A 22,191-nucleotide genomic window follows, 5' to 3' on the forward strand; every position below is an offset into this window, starting at 1 on the left:
CATCTTTACCCCCAGCACAGCCTGAGAATGGCTAATTCCACCACTGGGAGGGTGCAGGTGGGATTACAAACCCCGGTCCAGGGCTGGCAAATATCTCCTAGATATGCCTCAACTCTCCCAAACTTTACATGCGACAGACATGATATTCTTTCCCGCTGGGCCAGAGTTAGTGGAGTTCAGCCTGAGTCCCAGATCAGGGTGAGAGCGTCAGTTTCAAAGCTGAAAGTCCCAAATCCCAGGAGACCCCCTCAGTCCCAGGTGACCACCAGGACAGTTGGTCATCTTAGCAGACAACATCACATCCAACGAGGCCTGTGCAAAAACCACCACCATGGAGTGAGCTGGGGGCTAAGGTAGGAAGCAGGACCAGAAGCTCTGCGGACAATTCTAGAAACTGAACAGTCACTTCTTACATGAAGAACCCGTACTAGGCAGGATAGACTCCCTGGGGTAACAAACAGTCCCCAAGTCTCAGTGGCTTAAGGTGATAAAGGCTTATTCCTTGTTCACATCACAAAGAAGTGGAGGCTGGCAGGAGGGCCCCTGGTCCACATTCAGGGATGTGGGCCCCCCTCTGAGGAGAGGCTTGGCACCTTTTAGGGCAGAATCCCCCTGGGTCCTCTGTGCTCAGTCACAGACACAGAAGGGGAGAGGAGAAGAGAACTGTGCCAGGCCTGACAGTGGGCTTCGTGATGAAGCCTGGCTGGATCAAAGTCACATGGCGAAATCTAACCTTGGGGAGGCAGGAAAATACAGCTGATATAGCTGTGAGCCAAAGCAGAATGGGAAACGGGTCATTGGCTGGCTGTGCAGCTCTCCTCTGCCTACAGAACTCATTAGTCATAAAAGTAGGACCCTCATGGAGAACAGTCTTGAGGTTCCTTTAAAAAATGAAAATAGAGCTACCATATGATCCAGCAATCCCACTTCTGGGCATATATCCAGAGAAAAACATGATTTGAAAGCATGCGTGCACCCCAATGTTCATTGCAGCACTATTTACAGTAGCCAGGACATGGAAGCAACCTAAATGTCCATCAACAGAGGAATGGATAAAGAAGATATGGTACATATATACAATGGAATATTACTCAGCCATGAAAAGGAACAAAATAATCCCATTTGCTGCAACCTAGAGATTCTCATACTGAGTGAAGTAAGTCAGACAGAGAAAGACAAATATATGATATCACTTATATGTGGAATCTTAAAAAAGGCTACAAATGAACTTATCTACAAAGCTGAAATATTGTTACAGATGTAGAAAATAAACTTATAGTTACCGGGGGGTAAGGGTGGGGCGGGATAAATTGGAATATTGGGATTGACACATACACACTATTATATATAAAATAGATAACTAATAAGGACCTACTGTATAGCACAGGGAACTCTATTCAATATTCTGTAATGGCCTATGTGGGAAAAGAATGGATATATGTATTTGTATAACAGATTCACTTTGCTGTACACCTGAAACTAACACAGCATTGTAAATCAGTTATACCCCAATAAAAAAAATTTTTTTTAAGTAGGACCCTCAGTGGTCAGAGGGTCCAAATGCCCCCCTTATCCTCCTTATCCTTTATGTACCTGGGCTAAAACATGAGACTATTGTGGGGTGGCAGGAAAAAAAGGAAGAGAACCCAACAACTCCACTCCTGGATGTATAGCCAAGAAAAATTAAAACATGTTCACACACAAACTTGAACACAAGTGTTCAACGCAGTATTATTCACAAGAGCCAAAAAGTAGAAACAACCCAAATGGTCATCAATGGACAAATGGATAAACAAAGTGTGGTATATTCATACAATGGAATATTATTCAACCATTAAAAAAGGAATGAGGTACTGATACATGCTGCAATAGGGATGAAATCTAGAAACATTTCGCTAAGTGAGAGAGGCCAGGCACAAAAGGGCAAATATTACATGATTCCACATATATGAAATGCCCTGGGTAGGGAAATCCGTGGAGGGGTACATGGGAATGGAGAGTGACTGCTAATAGGTACAGGGTTTCTATTTGGGGTGACGAAAATGTTCTGGAATTAGGTAGTGGTGATGGTTTCATCACTTTTGAATATACTAAAAACCATTGAATTTTATTGGATGGATTTTATACTATGTGAATTATGTCTCAATAAAAAATAGAAAGAGAGAGAGAGAGAAAGAGAAGGAAAAGTTGCCGTTCTGCTCCCCACCCAGACCTTCCCACACCTGCCCTAGAGCTCCCTGCCATCCCCATTGGCCCCCTCCATAGGCCCCTGGCACTGCCCTTGCTCCACAGCTGGTTGGTGGGTAGCGAGGGAACACATACACAGCAGTTGCCATGGTGACATGTGACAGGTCCAAGCCTCGTTTCTGCTCTTTGTCTCCAAAGCAGGTGGGCAGCTGTGTCCAGGACAGGCACAGATGCACTGATGGCACGTGGCATCATTGATCTTCATTTCTGCAGGGCACTGCCAGGGCACCGGTGTTTCTAACTGAACCATGGAACTTCTGGAAACAGTAGCCTAAAAGGTTTCTCTGCCATCTGGTCTTTTAATGACCCTGCAGCTCAAAATGCCAAGGCTTCCAGAGAAGCAGTCTGGACTAAAATGGTAGTTTTTCTTCCTGGGGCAGCTGCAGAAAGAAAGTTCTGAAGACACAGGCAATCTGAGATTCTTTCATTTCAGAAGAACTGCCCCTGAATAAGAACAACCCCTTCTTTTTGTGTGTGTGGTTTGCATATTTACTTATTTTTTTAATTTTTAAAATTAATTTTTATTGGAGTATAGTTGATTTACAATGTTGTGTCATTTTCTGCTGTACAGCCAAGTGAATCAGTTATACATATACATATATCCACTCTTTTTTAGATTCTTTCCCCATATAGGTCATTACAGAGTATTGAGTAGGGTTCCCTGTGCTATACAGTAGGTTCTTATTAGTTATCTATTTCATATATAGTAGTTTGTATATGTCAGTCCCAATCTCCCAATTTATCCCTCCCTCCCTTTTCCCCTTGGTAACCAGAAGTTTGTTTTCTACATCTGTGACTCTATTTCTGTTTTGTAAATAAGTTCCTTTGTACTATTTTTTTAGATTTCACATATAAGCGATATCATTTGTCTTTCTCTGTCTGACTTCACTTATTATGACAATCTCTAGGTCCATCTGTGTCATTGCAAATGACATTATTTCTTTCTTTTTTATGGCTGAGTAATATTCCATTGTATATATGTACCACATCTTCTTTATCCATTCCTCCGTCGATGGACATTTAGGTTGCTTCCATGACCTGGCTATGGTAAATAGTGCTGCAGTGAACATTGGGGTGTATGTATCTTTTTGAATTATGGTTTCCTCTGGATGTATGCCCAAGAGTGGGATTGCTGGATCATATGGTAGCTCTATTTTTAGTTTTTTGAGGAACCTCCATACTGTTCTCCATAACAACCCCTTATTTTTGATTCACCATCACATGACTCCTCACAGCAATTGTGTGGGGTAGGTGTTATTAGACCCATTTTACAGCCAAGGTGAGTGAGACACAAAGGGAAGAAGTCTGTTTAGGGTAAGCTGCTCACAAACAGTAGAGCTTGGTCTCAGATAACATTGGAGTCAAATGAATCTACACATTCTCAAGTACAAGCCCGTTATGTTACAAAGGAGAGAACTCACGTTTAGGAGGTTAAGCATCTGGTCTGCAGTCACACAGCTGGACCCGTACTTTGGGTCTTGTGCCTCCCAGCACACTGCTCCAGTGGGGCCACCACAGCACTCTTGAGGAAAATCTGTGCCACAAACATGCCAATGAGCTCTGCAGTCATCATACTTGGAAAGCTTCCCTTGCTCAGAGGATAATCAGCCACCCTCTCCTCCGTACACCCAGGGCACATGGCACTTAGCAGATAGGACTCCAGCGGTCTCTCTATGTGTAAGCTGTCTTCACTAAACCAGGAGCCACCTGTGGGCAGGAACCATATCTTCTTTATTTTTCCATCTCCAAATCTAAAACAATGCCCCTATATGGTGTCATGTTGACTTCATTCATTCATTCACCCATCCATCCATTCACAAGTGTTAACTGAGCACTTACTATGTGCTGAGCTTTATTCAGGGCTGGCGAGGCTGTGGTGAACAAAACAACCCAGGTATTGGCCTTCGTGGGGCTTGTGGACCTGTGGGATGGGGCAAACAATAAACTAGTCAGTGAATGAATAGGTAAATAGATAATATCAAATGGTGATCAGTGCTTCATAGACAAAAAGAAGGAGAAAAAATAAGATAGGGATGGAAACATGATATCTGAACTGAAACCTGAGTGATAAGAAGGATCCAGCCCTGCCAGAGCTTCTCGGGCAGAAGGAACCAAGGGTGCAGAGGGGGTGGTGTCTCCAAAAATGCAGAAAGATGACCAGGCAGCTGGAACACAGTAAACAAGGAGGAGAGTGATGCAAAACAAGGTCAGAAGGTAGGCAGGGGCAGATCGTGCTGAACTATGAAGGTCAAGGCAAGGAATCTGGAATTTCCTGGGAGTGATGAGAAGCCATGGGACAGGGGGTAAGCAAAGGAAGGTCCTGACGTGATTGACACCGTCAGAATATCCCCCTGACCACTGTGGGGAGAGAAGAGACTGTAGGAAGCGTACAGCTCATAGCTGCAGGAGCCACTGGAAGGGTTCCCTGCCCAAGGCGTGGTCCCTCAGCCAGGAGTTCCAGCTCAGCATCTCCAGGAACAGGACCACATGACAACACGTGCCAGCTGCAGTGATGCAACAGGAAGGACACCAAATCACCCAGGTTGCATTCTTGCCAAAATGTTGAACTTGAATCTAATCGTACGGAAACAACGAAACTGATCCAGGGTGATGGGCATTCTACAAAACAGACGAACTGGACTGTTTTTAAAAAAACCCTCAAAATCCTGGAGGACAGCTCTAGAAAAAAGTGTGACTAAAAAGACATGACCGGGCTTCCCTGGTGGCGCAGTGGTTGAGAGTCTGCCTGCTAATGCAGGGGACACGGGTTCGAGCCCTGGTCTGGGAAGATCCCACATGCTGCGGAGCAACTACGCCCGTGAGCCACAATTACTGAGCCTGCGCGTCTGGAGCCTGTGCTCCGCAACAAGAGAGGCCGCTACAGTGAGAGGCCCGCGCACCGTGATGAAGAGTGGCCCCCACTTGCCACAGCTGGGGAAAGCCCTCGCACAGAAACGAAGACCCAACACAGCCATAAATGAATGAATAAATAAATAAATGAATAAATAAAAATTAAAAAAAAAAAAAAAAAAAAAAAGACATGACCACTAAATGCAATGCATAGTTCTTGAATGGAGTCTGGAGGCGGTTTGAAGATCCCTGCAAAGAACATACCTGGGATTACAGGGGCTATTTAAATAAGGACTGTATATTACAAAATATTAATGTATCCATGATAAACTTGTTGAGGGTGACAACGATGTCGTGCTCATGTGGGAAAATGTCTTCATTTTTAGGAGATGCATGTTGAATTGCTGGGAGGTGAAACAGCAGGATGTCTCCAACTGACTTTAAAATGTTTCAGCCAAAAACAGGGAGTGAGAGAGAGACAGAGAATGAGAGACAGAGAGAGACAGAGGCACAGACAGAGACAGAGATAAGATAAATGTAGTTAAATGTTAATAATCAACCAATCGAAGTGAAGAGCAAACAGGTGTTAATCTTCCTGCTTGTCTATAGTTTGAATTTTTTAGAATAAAAAATTGGGAGGATGGGAAATAAGTAAACGAATCAGTTGAGTGAACAAGAGAGATCTGAGGAGTTTCTTTCCTTAACAGCTCTATGACCAGGGTGTTCACATTGATTCTGATGTGGACAGTTCTGGAAGGATGGGGGCAGGACCAGAATGAAGGATCTTTCTTGGTCTTCTCCAGATTGCGGATATTTTTTTAATTTGGAAATTCCCAGAGCAGCAGGGACAAGGTGTGTAATGTTTTAGTGGCTGCTGCCATCTTGTGGATCTCAGAGTCGCAGAGGATGGAAGCCAAACCTTCAGGGTCACCTTATGCTAATGAGCTGCCCTCCTCCTCCTGGTGGCCAACTCGCTGGAGGTTAAAGGTTTAAGCACTTCTGTTAACTTCCTTCCAGAATGAGCACCAGTGAAACACAACCTCCATCCTTCAACCCCGGAGGCCCAGCATCTTTTGCCCTTAAAATTACCAGCCCTAACAGAACTGTCATTGATTTGTGTGTGTGTGTGTGAGTGAAGCCATCTTTATTTTATTTTTTTTAACATCTTTATTAGAGTATAATTGCTTTACAATGGTGTGTTAGTTTCTGCTTTATAACAAAGTGAATCATTTATACATATACATATGTCCCCATATCTCTTCCCTCTTGCATCTCCCTCCCTCCCACCTGCCCTATCCCACCCCTCTAGGTGGTCACAAGGCACCTAGCTGATCTCCCTTTGCTATGCAGCTGCTTCCCACTAGCTATCTGTTTTACGTTTGGAAGTGTATATATGTCCATGCCACTCTCTCACTTTGTCCCAGCTTACCCTTCCCCCTCCCCGTATCCTCAAGTCCATTCTCTAGTAGTTCTGCATCTTTATTCTCATCTTGTCCCTAGGTTCTTCTGACCATTTTTTTCTTTTATTTTCTATTTTTTTTTAGTTTACATAAATATGTGTTAACATACGGTATTTGTTTTTCTCTTTCTGACTTACTTCACTCTGTATGACAGTCTCTAGGTCCATCCACCTCACTACTAATAACTCAGTTTTGTTCCTTTTTAAGGCTGAGTAACATTCCATTGTATATATGTGCCACATCTTCTTTATCCATTCATCTGTTGATGGACACTTAAGTTGTTTCCATGTCCTGGCTATTGTAAATAGAGCTGCAATGAACATTGTGGTACATGACTCTTTTTGAATTATGGTTTTCTCAGGGTATATGCCCAGTAGTGGGATTGCTGCGTCATATAGTAGTTCTATTTTTAGTTTTTTAAGGAACCTCCATACTGTTCTCCATAGTGGCTGTATCAATTTACATTCCCACCAACTGTGCAAGAGGGTTCCCTTTTCTCCACACCTTCTCCAGCATTTATTGTTTGTAGATTTTTTGATGATGGCCATTCTGACCAGTGTAAGATGATATCTCATTGTGGTTTTGATTTCCATTTCTCTACTGATTAATGATGTTGAGCATTCTTTCATGTGTTTGTTGGCAATCTGTATATCTTCTTTGGAGAAATGTCTATTTAGGTCTTCTGCCCATATTTGGATTGGGTTATTTGTTTTTTGATATTGAGCTGCATGAGATGCTTATATGTTTTAGAGATTAATCCTTTGTCAGGTGCTTCATTTGCAAATATTTTCTCCCATTCTGAGGGTTGTCTTTTCATCTTGTTTATGGTTTCCTTTGCTGTGCAAAAGCTGTTAAGTTTCATTAGGTCCCATTTGTTTATTTTTGTTTTTATTTCCATTTCTCTAGGAGGTGGGTCAAAAAGGATCTTGCTGTGATTTATGTCATAGAGTGTTCTGCCTATGTTTTCCTCTAAGAGTCTGATGGTGTCTGACCTTACATTTAGGTCTTTAATCCATTTTGAGTTTATTTTTGTGTATGGTGTTAGGGAGTGTTCTAATTTCATTCTTTTACATGTAGCTGTCCAGTTTTCCCAGTACCACTTATTGAAGAGGCTGTCTTTTCTCCACTGTATATTCTTGCCTCCTTTATCAAAGATATGGTGACCATATGTGCGTGGGTTTATCTCTGGGCTTTCTATCCTGTTCCATTGATCTATATTTCTGTTTTTGTGCCAGTACTATACTGTCTTGATTACTGTAGCTTTGTACTATAGTCTGAAGTCAGGAAGCCTGATTCCTCCAGCTCCGTTTTTCTTTCTCAAGATTGCTTTGGCTATTCGGGGTCTTTTATGTTTCCACACAAATTGTGAAATTTTTTGTTCTAGTTCTGTGAAAAATGCCAGTAGTAGTTTGATAGGGATTGCATTAAATCTGTAGACTGCTTTGGGTAGTAGAGTCATTTTCACAATGTTGATTCCTCCAATCCAAGAACATGGTATATCTCTCCATCTATTTGTATCATCTTTAATTTCTTTCATCAGTGTCTTATAATTTTCTGCATACAGGTCTTTTGTCTCCTTAGGTAAGTTTATTCCTAGATATTTTATTCTTTTTGTTGCAATGGTAATTGGGAGTGTTTTCTTAATTTCACTTTCAGATTTTTCATCATTAGTGTAGAGGAATGCAAGAGATTTCTGTGCATTAATTTTGTATCCTGCTACTTTACCAAATTCATTGATTAGCTCTAGTAGTTTTCTGATAGTATCTTTAGGATTCTCTGGTATAGTATCATGTCATCTGCAAACAGTGACAGCTTTACTTCTGCTTTTCCAATTTGGATTCCTTTTATTTCTTTTTCTTCTCTGAGTGCCGTGGCTAAAACTTCCAAAACTATGCTGAATAATAGTGGTGAGAGTGGGCAACCTTGTCTTGTTCCTGATCTTAGTGGAAAGAGTTTCAGTTTTTCACCATTGAGGACGATGTTGGCTGTGGGTTTGTCATATATGGCCTTTATTACGTTGAGGAAAGTTCCCTCTATGCCTACTTTCTGGAGGGTTTTTATCATAAATGGTGTTGAATTTTGTCAAAAGCTTTCTCTGCATCTATTGAGATGATCATATGGTTTTTCTCCTTCAGTTTGTTAATATAGTGTATCACGTTGATTGATTTGCATATATTGAAGAATCCTCACATTCCTGGGATAAACCCCACTTGATCATAGTGTATGATCCTTTTAATGTGCTGTTGGATTCTGTTTGCTAGTATTTTGTTGAGGATTTTTGCATCTATGTTCATCAGTGATATTGGCTTGTAGTTTTCTTTCTTTGTGACATCTTTGTCTGGTTTTGGTATCAGAGTGATGGTGGCCTCGTAGAATGAGTTTGGGAGTGTTCCTCCCTCTGCTATATTTTGGAAGAGTTTGAGAAGCATAGGTGTTAGTTCTTCTCTAAATGTTTGATAGAATTTGCCTGTGAAGCCATCTGGTCCTGGGCTTTTGTTTGTTGGAAGATTTTTAATCACAGTTTCAATTTCAGTGCTTGTGATTGGTCTGTTCATATTTTCTATTTCTTCCTGGTTCAGTCTCAGAAGGTTGTGCATTTCTAAGAATTTGTCCATTTCTTCCAGGTTGTCCATTTTATTGGCATATAGTTGCTTGTAGTAATCTCTCATGATCCTTTGTATTTCTGCAGTGTCAGTGGTTACTTCTCCTTTTTCATTTCTAATTCTATTGATTTGAGTCTTCTCCCTTTTTTTTCTTGATAAGTCTGGCTAATGGTTTATCAATTTTGTTTATCTTCTCAAAGAACCAGCTTTTAGTTTTATTGATCTTTGCTACCATTTTCTTCATTTCTTTTTCATTTATTTCTGATCTGATCTTTATTATTTCTTTCCTTCTGCTAACTTTGGGGTTTTTTGTTCTTCTTTCTCTAATTCTTTAGGTGTAAGTTTAGGTTGTTTATTTGAGATGTTTCTTGTTTATTAAGGTAGGATTGTATTGCTATAAACTTCCCTCTTAGAACCTCTTTTGCTGCGTCCCATAGGTTTTGGGTCATTGTGTTTTCATTGTCATTTGTTTCTAGGTATTTTTTGATTTCCTCTTTGATATCTTCAGTGATCTCTTGGTTATTACATGGTGTGTTGTTTAGCCTCCATGTGTTTGTATTTCTGACAGATTTTTTCCTGTAATTGATATCTAGTCTCATAGCGTTGTGGTCGGAAAAGATACTTGATACGATTTCAATTTTCTTAAATTTACCAAGGCTTGATTTGTGACCCAAGATATGATCTATCTTGGAGAATGTTCCATGAGCACTTGAGAAGAATGTGTATTCTGTTGTTTTTGGATGGAATGTCTTATAAATATCAATTAAGTCCATCTTGTTTAATGTATCATTTAAAGCTTGTCTATCCTTACTTATTTTCATTTTGGATGATCTGCCCATTGGTGAAAGTGGGGTGTTAAAGTCCCCTACTATGATTGTGTTACTGGCGATTTCCCCTTTTACGGCTGTTAGTATTTGCCTTATGTATTAAGGTGCTCCTATGTTGGGTGCATAAATATTTACAATTGTTATGTCTTCTTCTTGGATTGCTCCCTTGATCATTATGTAGTGTCCTTCCTTGTCTCTTGTAATAGTCTTTGTTTTAAAGTCTATTTTGTCTGATATGAGAATTGCTACTCCAGCTTTCTTTTGATTTCTATTTGCATGGAATAGCTTTTTCCATCCCCTCACTTTCAGTCTGTATGTGTCCCTAGGTCTGAAGTGGGTCTCTTGTAGACAGCATATATATGGCTCTTGTTTTTGTATCCATTCAGCCATTCTATGTCTTTTGGTGGGAGCATTTAATCCATTTACATTTAAGGTAATTATCGATATGTATGTTCCTACTCCCATTTTCTTAATTGTTTTGGGTTTATTATTGTAGGTCTTTTCCTTCTCTTGTGTTTCCTGCCTAGAGGAGTTCCTTTAGCATTTGTTGTAGAGCTGGTTTGGTAGTGCTGAATTCTCTTAGCTTTTGCTTGTCTGTAAAGGTTTTAATTTCTCCATCAAATATGAATGAGATCCTTGCTGGGTAGAGTAATCTTGGTTGTAGGTTTTTCTCCTTCATCACTTTAAATATGTCCTGCCACTCCCTTCTGGCTTGCAGAGTTTCTGCTGAAAGATCAGCTGTTAACCTTATGGGGATTCCCTTATGTGTTATTTGTTGTTTTTCCCTTGCTGCTTTTAATATTTGTTCTTTGTATTTAATTTTTGAGAGTTTGATTAATATGTATCTTGGAGTGTTTCTCCTTGGATTTATCCTGTATGGGACTCTCTGTGCTTCCTGGACTTGACTAACTATTTCCTTTCCCATATTAGGGAAGTTTTCAACTATAATCTCTTCAAATATTTTCTCAGTCCCTTTCTTTTTCTCTTCTTCTTCTGGGACCCCTATAATTCGAATGTTGGTGCCTTTAATGTTGTCCCAGAGGTCTCTGAGACTGTCCTCAATTCTTTTCATTCTTTTTTCTTTATTCTGCTCTCCAGTAGTTATTTCCACTATTTTATCTTCCAGGTTACTAATCCGTTCTTCTGCCTCAGTTACTCTGCTATTGATCCCTTCTAGAGAGTTTTTAATTTCATTTATTGTGTTGTTCATCATTGTTTGTTTCCTCTTTAGTTCTTCTAGGTCCTTGTTAAACATTTCTTGTACTTTCTCCATTCTATTTCCAAGATTTTGGATCACCTTTACTATCATTATTCTGAGTTCTTTTTCAGGTATATTGCCTATTTCCTCTTCATTTGTTAGGTCTGGTGGGTTTTTGCCTTGCTCCTTCATCTGTTGTGTGTTTCTCTGTCTTCTCATTTTGCTTAACTTACTGTGTTTAGGGTCTCCTTTTCGCAGGCTGCAGGTTCGTAGTTTCCGTTGTTTTTGGTGTGTGTCCCCAGTGGCTAAGGTTGGTTCAGTGTGTTGTGTAGGCTTCCTGGTGGAGGGGACTAATGCCTGTGTTCTGGTGGATGAGGCTTGATCTTGTCTTTCTGGTGGGCAGGTCCACATCTGGTGGTGTGTTTTGGGGTGTCTGTGGCCTTATTATGATTTTAGGCAGCCTCTGTGCTTATGGATGGGGTTGTGTTCCTGTCTTGCTAGTTGTTTGGCTTGGGTGTCCAGCACTGTAGCTTGCTGGTCGTTGAGTGGAGCTGAGTCTTGACGTTGAGATGGAGACCTCTGGGAGATTTTCGTTGTTTGGTATTACGTGGAGCTGGGAGGTCTCTTGTGGACCAGTGTCCTGAAGTTGGCTCTCCCACCTCAGTGGCACAGCCCTGACACCTGGCTGGAACACCAAGAGTCTGTCCTCCACACAGCTCAGAATAAAAGGGAGAAAAAAAAAAAGAAAGAAAGAAAGAAAGAGGAAGATAAAATAAAATAAAGTTATTAAAATAAAAAATAATTATTAAGAAAAAAAAATTTTTAAGTAATTAAAAAAAAAAAAGGACAGACAGAACCCTAGGACAAAAGGTGAAAACAAAGCTGTACAGACAAAATCACACACAGAAGCATACACATACACACTCACAAAAAGAGAAAAAGGGAAAAAAATATGTATATCGTTGCTCCCAAAGTCCACCTCCTCAATTTGGGATGATTCGTTGTCTATTCAGGTATTCCACAGATGCAGGGTACATCAAGTTGTTTGTGGAGCTTTAATCCGCTGCTTCTGAGGCTGCTGGGAGAGATTTCCCTTTCTCTTCTTTGTTCGTACAGCTCCCAGGGTTCAGCTTTGGATTTGGACCCGCCTCTGCGTGTAGGTCGCCTGAGGGCGTTTGTTCTTCGCTCAGACAGGATGGGGTTAAAGGAGCAGCTGCTTCGGGGGCTCTGGCTCACTCAGGCCGGTGGGAGGGAGGCGTACGGAGGAGGCGGGGCGAGCCTGCGGCGGCAGAGGCCGGCGTGACGTTGAAGCAGCCTGAGGCGTTCAGTGCGTTCTCCCGGGGAAGTTGTCCCTGGAACACGGGACCCTGGCAGTGGCAGGCTGCACAGGCTCCCGGGAGGGGCGGTGTGGAGAGTGAGCTGTGCTCGTACACAGGCTTCTTGGTGGCGGCAGCAGCAGCCTTAGCGTCTCCTGCCCGTCTCTGTGGTCCGTGCTGAGAGCCGCGGCTCGCGCCTGTCTCTGAAGCTCCTTTAAGTGGCGCTCTTAATCCCCTTTCCTCGCGCACCGCAAAACAAAGAGGCAAGAAAAAGTCTCTTGCCTGTTCAGCAGCTCCAGACCTTTTCCCAGACTCCCTCCCGGCTAGCTGCGGAGCACTAGCCCCTTCAGGCTGTGTTCACGCCGCCAACCCCAGTCCTCTCCCTGGGATCCAACTGAAGCCCGCGCCTCAGCTCCCAGCCCCGCCCGCCCCGGCGGGTGAGCAGACAAGCCTCTCGGGCTGGTGAGTGCTGGTCGGCACCGAGCCTCTGTGCGGGAATCTCTCCGCTTTGCCCTCCGCACCCCTGTTGCTGCGCTCTCCTCCGCGGCTCCAAAGCTTTCCCCCTCCGCCCCCGGCAGTCTCCGCCCGTGAAGGGGCTTCCTAGTGTGTGGAAACCTTTCCTCCTTCACAGCTCCCTCCCACTGGTGCAGGTGCCGTCCCTATTCTTTTGTCTGTTTTTTCTTTTTTTTTTTGCCCTACCCAGGTACGTGGGGAGTTTCTTGCCTTTTGGGAGGTCTGAAGTCTTCTGCCAGCATTCAGTAGGTGTTCTGTAGGAGTTGTTCCACATGTAGCTGTATTTCTGATGTATTTGTGGAGAGGAAGGTGATCTCCGCGTCTTACTCTTCCGCCATCTTGAAGCTCCTCTGTCATTGATTTTATTGTATGAAGCTTGAGCCAGGGAGCCAGTTAGTGGGATTTTACTGCCCTTTGCACACTAGATTGACTTGTTGGCATTGTTTTCTTATTTGCGAAGGCTACTCAAAATGATACTGGGCACTTTTGATACTGCCTCTTCAAACATTAACTAGTTCACAGACAAAACTCAGAAAACAGGAATGGAAAGGTTCCCCTTGATTGAGAGATGACCACGAGAGGGAGAAGGGGTGGACTGCCTTGGAAAAAAAGAGTGTTAGGTGGAGCTGGAAATAAAAGTAGATTCTGGATTTTCTTTACAGGCAGGATGAACGTGGTGCAAGCTCTGAGGACTTCGGGGCTGGGATGACTTGGGTGTGTATTTCAGCTTTGCAAGGCCACGTCCTGTTTGGGTCAGTTTGAACATGTTACCTTCCTAAGGGTTCGTTATCCACATGGTGATGATAACACATAGGATTGTTTAAAGGATCAAGGATGTTTAAGGCAGTGTTTCTCAAACTTGAAGACCTGGAGGGTTAAAACATGGACTTTTGGGCCCACCCCCATAGCTTCTGATTCACCAGATCCCAGGTGGCCTAAGAATGTGCATTTCTTTCTTTTTTGGCTTAAACAACAAAAATTTATTTTTTCACAGTTCTGGAGGCTAGAAGTCCAAGATCAAGGTGTAAAAAGGAGTGGTTTCTTCTTCTTTTTAATGTATTTTCTTCAACTATAGTTGATTTACAATGTTGTGTTCATTGCTACTGTACAGCAAAGTGCTTCAGTTATACATATATACATTCTTTTTCATATTCTTTTCCATTTTGGTTTATCACAAGATATTGAATATAGTTGCCTGTGCTATACAGTAGGACCTTGTTGTTTATCCATCCTATATATAAGAGTTTGCATCTGCTAACCCCAAACTCCCAATCGATCCCTCTCCCATACCCCTCCCCTTGGCAACCACAGGTCTGTCCTCTATGTCTGTAGTCTGCCTCATAGATAAGCTCGTTTGTGTCATATTTTAGATTCCACATATAAATGATATCATATGGTATTTGTCTTTCTCTGTCTTATGTCACTTAGTGTGATAATCTCTAGGCCCCCCCCATGTTGCTGCAAATGGCATTATTTCATTCTTTTTTATGGCTGAGTAGTAGAATGTGCATTTCTATCTGGTTCCCAGGTGATGCTGATGCTGCTGATCTTGGTGCCATGTTTTGGGAACCATTGTTTTAAGGATTAATCGCCACAAATATCAGGTGAGCACCTAGCAGGTAACTGACAGGCAATAAAATGTCTGCCTGACATCTCACCCCACTCCACCCTACACACCCTTGTTCCAACCTTGGAGTTGATACAAGCATTTCTGAGACCAAGGCCATCTCTAAGAGCATGCAGCAAAGTTCTTCCTAAAGGTACTTCACAGCATGTAGTGGGTGGATTACTGCCCCCCAAAAATACATATCCACATGGAATCTTGGAACGTGACCTTATTTGGAAGTAGGGTCTTTGCCGATGTAATTCAGGTAAGGACCAAGATGAGATAATACTGGGTTGAGCAACTCCTAGATCCAATGAGAGTGTCCTTAGGAGAGAAAAGAACACACAGAGGGAAGACAGCCATGTGGAGACAAAGGCAAAGATCGGAGTGATGCTTCCACAAAACAAGGAACCCCAAGAACCACCAGAAGTGGGAAGAGACAAGGAAGAACTCTCTTCCAGAGCGTTCAGAGAAAGCATGTCCCTGCCAATACCTTGAGCTCTGACTTCTGGCCTCCAAGACTGTGAGACAATCAATTTCTACTGTTTTAAGCCACTATGTTTGTGGTCATTTGTTACGGCAGCTGAAGGAAACTCATACACAGCTTCTTAGAAGAAACACTTAGTATTGACTGGTTCAGCTCTGGCACCTTCCCCAAGGAGCCCGAAACAGGAGTGTAACCCAGACCTACTCATGCAGATGACTTGTCTCCATGCCTTTAACCTTCACTAGTATTTTCACCTCCATCCCAAGTGGACCACCCCTCTCGGCAGGTCACTCTGTGCTTGCGCAGAAACAGACAGGTGGCAGGTCCTCACCTTCCAGGAGCTGGCAAATCTGGAGAAACCAGAGTCAGTTTATCGGGTACGGAGAAAGGACGGCCACCGAGACAACTTGGGTGCAGGACTCCTCCATAATGATGATGGTGGCCAGGGTGGGGTGGGGGGAGCATCCAAAAAATGTTAGGTTTTATGTGCAGAACTATGTCAGAGGGGGCATGATTTGGCCTCTCTAAGTAACAACCATGGTGATGACATCAGTTATCTTGCACCAGGTAATTGATCTACTCTTAAAACTTCTGTAAATCCAGCCTCACTTCCAACATGCTAGGAGGGTTCCACCCGTAAATGATAACCGCCCCATTGCCTCAATGTTCTGTACATTTTCCTCTCTGTCATTTATCCCTGAAATCCTTACCGACCATCAGCCTCCAGGTTCCATCCGTGGGCCCATAGTCAGATCCATTTTAATTGGTTGAGGAGGGAGAGGCTTCCTGTCAAAGCCAGGTTCATGTCAAACCTCCCCCTACAGTTTTCTTCTGATGCTTGTCTTACTTAAGGTAACTTTGGCAGGTCCATCTCCTTGGTGGAAGCATATCTTCAAGACAAAGTAAGACAGCCCTTCTGGATCCCTGTTTTTTGAACTTTTTCCAGTTTCCTACACCTGAGGCCCAAAGGAGAAAAGTGGTTTTGACTTCAGTCTTAGCTGAAAACGAATGTAGGAAAACATGGTTCACGATGAGAGACCCTTCTGTCCATCCTTATGATGCAGCATCCAGCTGTATCTTCCCCCAACAGAAAATCCAGAGCTGCCAGCCAAGGGGGATGAATATCAAGGGCTTAAATTCTTGTAAATGCTGATTTCACTAAGGAGTGAGGCTGGAGAGTTGAGAAAGGAAAGAAACTTTTGGCCAACTCTATGGTCCTTTGGGGTCCAATAAATCAGCAAGAATCCAGGGAAACTGTAGGTTTCTGGCAGGATCAGTTGCCAAGGCTCCTTCCAGGAGGTTTTATAAATAGGAAGATGGCAGCCTGCCTCGAATTAGCCAAGAACTTACCCACCATCTGCATGATTCCTCATTTCTACCTTGACCTCCTGTTCAAGATAGCCTTTCCTTGGGTTCTTCCTGGATGGACATCTTTTGGATCCATGTGTTGGTTGTGCCAAAGCCCTTCCCTCACATGTATAGTACCTGGATCCCGAGTCCAAATGGAGGCCACCCATCATGTAAACAAGTATCTAAAAGCCAATGGACTTCCCTGGTGGCACAGTGGTTAAGAATCCGCCTGCCAGTGCAGGCGACATGGGTTAGAGCCCTGGTCCAGGAAGATCCCACATGCCGCGGAGCAACTAAGCCTATACACCACAACTACTGAGCCTGCACTCTAGATCCCACGAGCCACAACTACTGAAGCCTGCACGCCTAGAGCCCATGCTCAGCAACAAGAGAAGCCATTGCAGTGAGAGGCCCGCACACCGCAACGAAGAGTAGCCCCTGCTCACCACAACTAGAGAAAGCCCACGCACAGCAACAAAGACCCAACTCAGCTGAAATAAATTAATTAATTAATAAACTAAAAAAAAAGGTATACTAAAGGATCCATATTTTTTTAAAAAAGAAATCAAGCCAACAAACCACCAAATGACATGTTCTAGCCTCCTGCCTTAACAAATACACATTCATATTGACTGGAAAGCCAGATTTGACTTCCAAATCTCAGGAAGACATTTGTCCACAGGCCTAGGGTATACACACTAGAGGTGCGGTCTGCCCTCAGGAGCTGGCCCCAGGGAAGAGACATACATGGGCGCTGAAAGTGGGCTTGGGCCACCAGGCAGGTGACATCAGGCACAGTGTGGTATGGCACAGGTGTATAAGGTGCAGTCCCTTGGCCCCCACCCTGTGGGACCCCACCCTGAAGCAGGACCTAAGAAGGGCCTGCTAAAGCACAGGGACCAGGCTGTGGGCCCCGCTTGCTCAGGTCTAAGACAGCACTGTTTTGCCTACCCAGCACCCATGTCCCCATCTCTGGGGAACAGCATCTCAATTTCTCTTTAGGGAACCCCTCTTTCCCCACCACCCCAGTCCCTGTGGTTCCTGTGGACCTCACTCCTGCCACGGGAGGTTGATCAGTTCATGCCCCACACGGAGGTGTGTGGTCCAGGGAGTGAGTGGAGCTGAAATCCAGCTGGGCTCTGCTGACCAAGCATGGGTGGCTTAAGCCCAACGGAACAGGCACAGTTGTTTTATTGACCTGCCCTAAAGGGCCACCCCATCAGCTCTCCAGGACCCAGGCCCACTGCATCCCTGGTCACAACCATCAAGAAGATCACCAGCAAAAACACCTGGTAGAGGAGACCATTTCAAGAGCAGTGTGTGCAGAAAAGACCTGAGGGTTCATTTCTTCCATAAGCCCAATGAATCAACCAATGATGGGTGAAGCTGCCCAAAAAAACCTTTTTAAAGCAAGAGCCATCTTCAACCACCTTTATGGAAGTCTAGCCTTCAGGTCAAAGGGAGATGCAGACCCAAAGTGGTTTACACGCATCAGGCTAGATTGAAAAACTCACATCCTGAATAACAAATTAGCTCTATGAGAGACTAAAAAGAGACAATAATCAAAAGCAGCCTCCAAACGCAGGTGATGAGTAAATTCTATGTGTTCTTTAAACGTTTAACACAGAAGCTCTTAACCCTAGCTGCACATTAGATTCAACAGGGAAGCTTTTAAAAATATTAGTGCTGGAGCCCCCCCACCCCAGGGACTCTGATTTCATTGGTCTGGGGTGGGGCCCAGGTAAAGTATTTTTTTAAAAGCTCCCCCGGTGATTGTAATGTGCAGTCAGGAATAAAATCCACTGTTTTAATATGAGACAGACACTTCAGGAAATGTGCACATTAGCTAAATAGTGCAAATATCACCTAACCCAGGAGCTCGCAACCCAGAATGATCATTAAAACACCTGAGGCCGGGGCTTCCCTGGTAGCACAGTGGTTAAGAATCTGCCTGCCAATGCAGGGGACACGGGTTCGAGCCCTGGTCGGGGAAGATCACACATGCAGCGGAGCAACTAAGCCCATGCACCACAACTACTGAGCCCATGTGCTGCAACTACTAAAGACCCTGTGCCTAGAGCCCGTGCTCCTCAACAAGAGAAGCCACAGCAATGAGAAGCCCACGCACTACAATGAAGAGTGGCCCCCGCTAGCCACAACTAGAGAAAGCCTGCATGCAACAACGAAGACCTAACACAGCCAAAAATATAAATAAATAAATAAATAAATAAATAAAATTTTAAAAAAAGAACAACTGAGGCCATTTTTTTCAGCTTCAGGTCACTGGTCTGACTCTTAGTCTACTGAATCAGAATATTCTCCAATGAGGCCCAGAACTCAGCATTTTTTCAAAGTTCCTTGCTTCATTTCAGTAGTCAGCCCGTGACCTATAATAACATTTTTTCTGCTGGGGATGCATGTTAACCTCCTCTGGGGCTCAAGCCAAGTGTGCTAAATAAGTATGGGGGCTGAGAATCAGTATTCTAGAAATTCCCCTTCCCTGTGATTTATTTATGCACCCCTTTGATATCGTTAACTGGGGTTAGGACAATTATAATAATAAACATACTGTAATGGCTACTGTGTCAGTTAGCTACTGCTGCATAGCAAATTATCCCAAACTTACTGTCTCAAAAACAACACTTGTTGTCTCACAGTTTCTGTGGGTCAGGAATCCAAGTGTGGCTTAGCTGGACCCTCTGGGTCTGGGTCTCTCCCAGGCGGCATTGAAGGTATGGCTGGGGCTGCAGTCATCTGTAGCTGGACCAAGGGGTGGACCTGATTCCAAGCTCACTCAAGTGATTGGTGTCAGGATTCTGTTCCTCTCAAGCTGTTGGACTGAGGGCCTTAGTCCCTCACTGGCTGTTGCCTGGAGACCTTCCCCTGGTCCTTGCCACATGGACCTCTCTGGAGGGCAGCTGGTGAACAGAGAGCCAGAGAGAGAGAGAGCTAACAAGATGGGAGTCACGGTCTCTCGTAACCTAATCACAGAAGGGGCACCCTGTCACCTTTGTGGTGTTCTATGTATTAAGTCGAATCACTAAAACAACACAAGGGACCACTACACACCTATTAGAAAGCCCAGAATCCAGAACACTGACAACACCAAATGCTGGGGAGGATGTGGAGTAACAGGAACTCTCCCTCATTGCTGGTAAGAATGGAAAATGGTACAGCCACTTTGGAAGACAGTTTGGTGATTTCTTACAAAACTAAACGTACTCTTACCATATGATCCAGCAATCACACTCCTTGGCATTCATCCAAAGGAGGTGAAAACATATGTTCAGACAAAAACCTGCACACAGATTTCCAGCAGCTTTGCTCATAATTGTCAAAACTGGGAAGCAACTAAGACGTCCCTCAGTAGGTGAATGGATAAAAAAAAAAAAAAACTGTGATATATCCAGACAATGAAATATTATTCAATGCCAAAAAGAAATGAGCCATCAAGATATGAAAAGACATGGAGGCACCTTAAATTCATAGTACGAAGTGAAAGAAGCCAATCTGAAAAGGCTACATACAGTATTATTCCAACTATATGTCATTCTGGAAAAAGGCAAAACTATGGAGACAGTAAAAAGATCCTTTCAGTGGTTGTGAGGGGTTAGGAGGGAGGGAGAGATGAATAGGTGAAGCACAGAGGATTTTTAGGGCAGGGAAAATACCATGTGTGCTACTATAATGATGGATACATGTCATTACACTTTTGTCCAAACCCACAGAACGTACGACACCAAGAGTGAACTGTATTGTAAACTCTGGACTTTGGGTGATAATGACATGTCAGTGTAGGATCATCAGTTGTAACAAATACACCACTCTAGTGCAGGATATTGATAGGCAGGGAGACTATGAATGTGGTGGGGGGTGGGAGTGTCTCTGGAATTTTCTGCACCTTCCTCTCAGTTTTGCTGAGATCTTAAAACTAATCTTAAAAAAAGTCTAAAAGAACGTTTTAAAGCAAGTGACTAGCCTAGGCCACCATCAAGAAAGGGGATCAGTGGGGATCATCATGGGAGTTGACGTGACACAGCTACCACATCCTGAGCCCTCACCAGACCCCTTCTAAGAACTCTGAACTCCTAACTCATGTCATCCTTAGAACATTGTGATGGATGAGGAAACTAAAATCAACAAGGGAAAAATGTCCTTGAAGCCACATGGCTGGTAGGTACAGAGCTGGGATGCCAGCCCCCAGCCCACTGCCATGGACACCTGCCCCTGATCCTCATCAAGACAGCGTCTCCATACAGATCCTGGTTCTGCCCACATGTGAGCAGCTGTAGGAAGGAGCACAGGGGGCAGACTGACTAGTGCATGTCCCAGAGGTCTGAGATCCGATTGTCCAGACGGGACGAGGACACAACAGGAGGTGGACTGCACAGAAGCCTGCCACTCTTCTGCTTCCAAAGGGGATTTTGAACCCTCTGCCCCCTCCTGCCTCTGCCCAACAGAGGCCTGAAGCACAGTTCCAATTAGCATGGAGAATATTCATGGGCTGCTCCTGCCGCCTGAGTGTTTCTTAGGAACCTTGAATAAGCTGGATTAATAAACTGTCTTTCATTTGCCATCCTTTGGCATGAATTTTGCATTAGGCTGAATTCAGTTTAGGTTCCAGCCGACACCATTTTCTCTAAGACAATGCTTTCCACTCCTGGGCATGTGTGTGTTTACAGGAGAATGTCCCCAATGGTAGAGGGACTCCTGGCACCTCTTGAGAGCATTTTTAAGAACACTTGGGCCCTCCGTGCTTAGGCGTTAAGCCTGAAGATGAACGCCCTCAGGAATTTATGCTATTAATAAAGCGGGTTCCTTTCTCTTTGCATTAGGGGAAATGACCAGGCTTTCAGCTGAGTGTCTGGCTTGGATCAGCTCTGTGGAAGACTGCCCACCTGGAGGACAGGGTCAGCAGGAGAATGAAGGGTCAAAGGTGGTCTTGTGAATGGGGAGAGGCCACAGACACGGTGTCCTCAGGGCAGTGGGCCCCACTGGGTTTCAGTGCCTGCCATGTGGGCCTAAAGTCAGTCCATGGGTCTTAAGGAGGCCCTTGGCGGGGGGCGGTTATCATGCAGTGACTCTGACCCCTGCACTCAGAGCACAGGACTGTCCACCTGGGGGTCCCCCCTTCAATCACTGAGTGCCTGAGAAGGGGGCCCCTTGGACCACTGACACACATACCTTGACTGATGACCGTTCGCTCAACAGGCAGCTCTGACGACACAGGTCTCGTGCCAGCGCGGCAATCCCTGGGAAAATCAGGCATAGTGAGCGCAGGAGGGCTAGGATCTGGCGCAGACCTGGGATGGGGTCAGGACCCTGCAGCTCTAACACACTCCAGCTGACATCTCTGCTGCTGGTGCATGGACTGCACTTTGAGTTACTGAAGCCAGCTCAGCAGGCATCAAATGATGAAGCGACCGGCCACTCATGTGGGTGACAGGGACACAGGCACGGCACTGTTACAGTGCCCAAGGCACTGCCCCACTGTGCCCTCCTGCCCTGAGGACAGCGTCCATTTCTGATCGGGAGTGAAACAGAGAAGAAAGAGCACGGAAGGTATCCAGAGGCTCCCATTCCCATCCTGATTCCTCCACTGTCAGCTCAGTGACTCCGGGCGGGTCTCCCTGACAAACGTCCCAGCTGCCACGACAGGCTGGATACCAGCTAACAGAAAAAGAGATCTGAGGGAGTGTCGAAAAATCACAAAACAGAGACACACTGCAAGCCC

The 22,191-nt window shown here is 44.3% G+C and overlaps 1 long non-coding RNA gene across 1 annotated transcript in view; it reads right to left on the bottom strand.

The window, feature by feature from the left end:
• Positions 1 to 13,329, bottom strand: part of LOC130707663 (uncharacterized) — a 41,675-nt gene extending 28,346 nt beyond the window's left edge. Inside the window, exons 1-3 of the long non-coding RNA XR_009007667.1 lie at positions 13,201 to 13,329; positions 4,087 to 4,168; positions 3,669 to 3,781 (exon numbers count right to left, since the gene is read on the bottom strand). This is a non-coding gene — a long non-coding RNA (uncharacterized LOC130707663). The remainder of the gene's footprint in view (positions 1 to 3,668; positions 3,782 to 4,086; positions 4,169 to 13,200) is intronic.
• Positions 13,330 to 22,191: the final 8,862 nt, after the last annotated feature.

The sequence above is a fragment of the Balaenoptera acutorostrata genome, chromosome 3 (assembly GCF_949987535.1).
Source record: "Balaenoptera acutorostrata chromosome 3, mBalAcu1.1, whole genome shotgun sequence".
NCBI lineage: Eukaryota > Metazoa > Chordata > Mammalia > Artiodactyla > Balaenopteridae > Balaenoptera > Balaenoptera acutorostrata.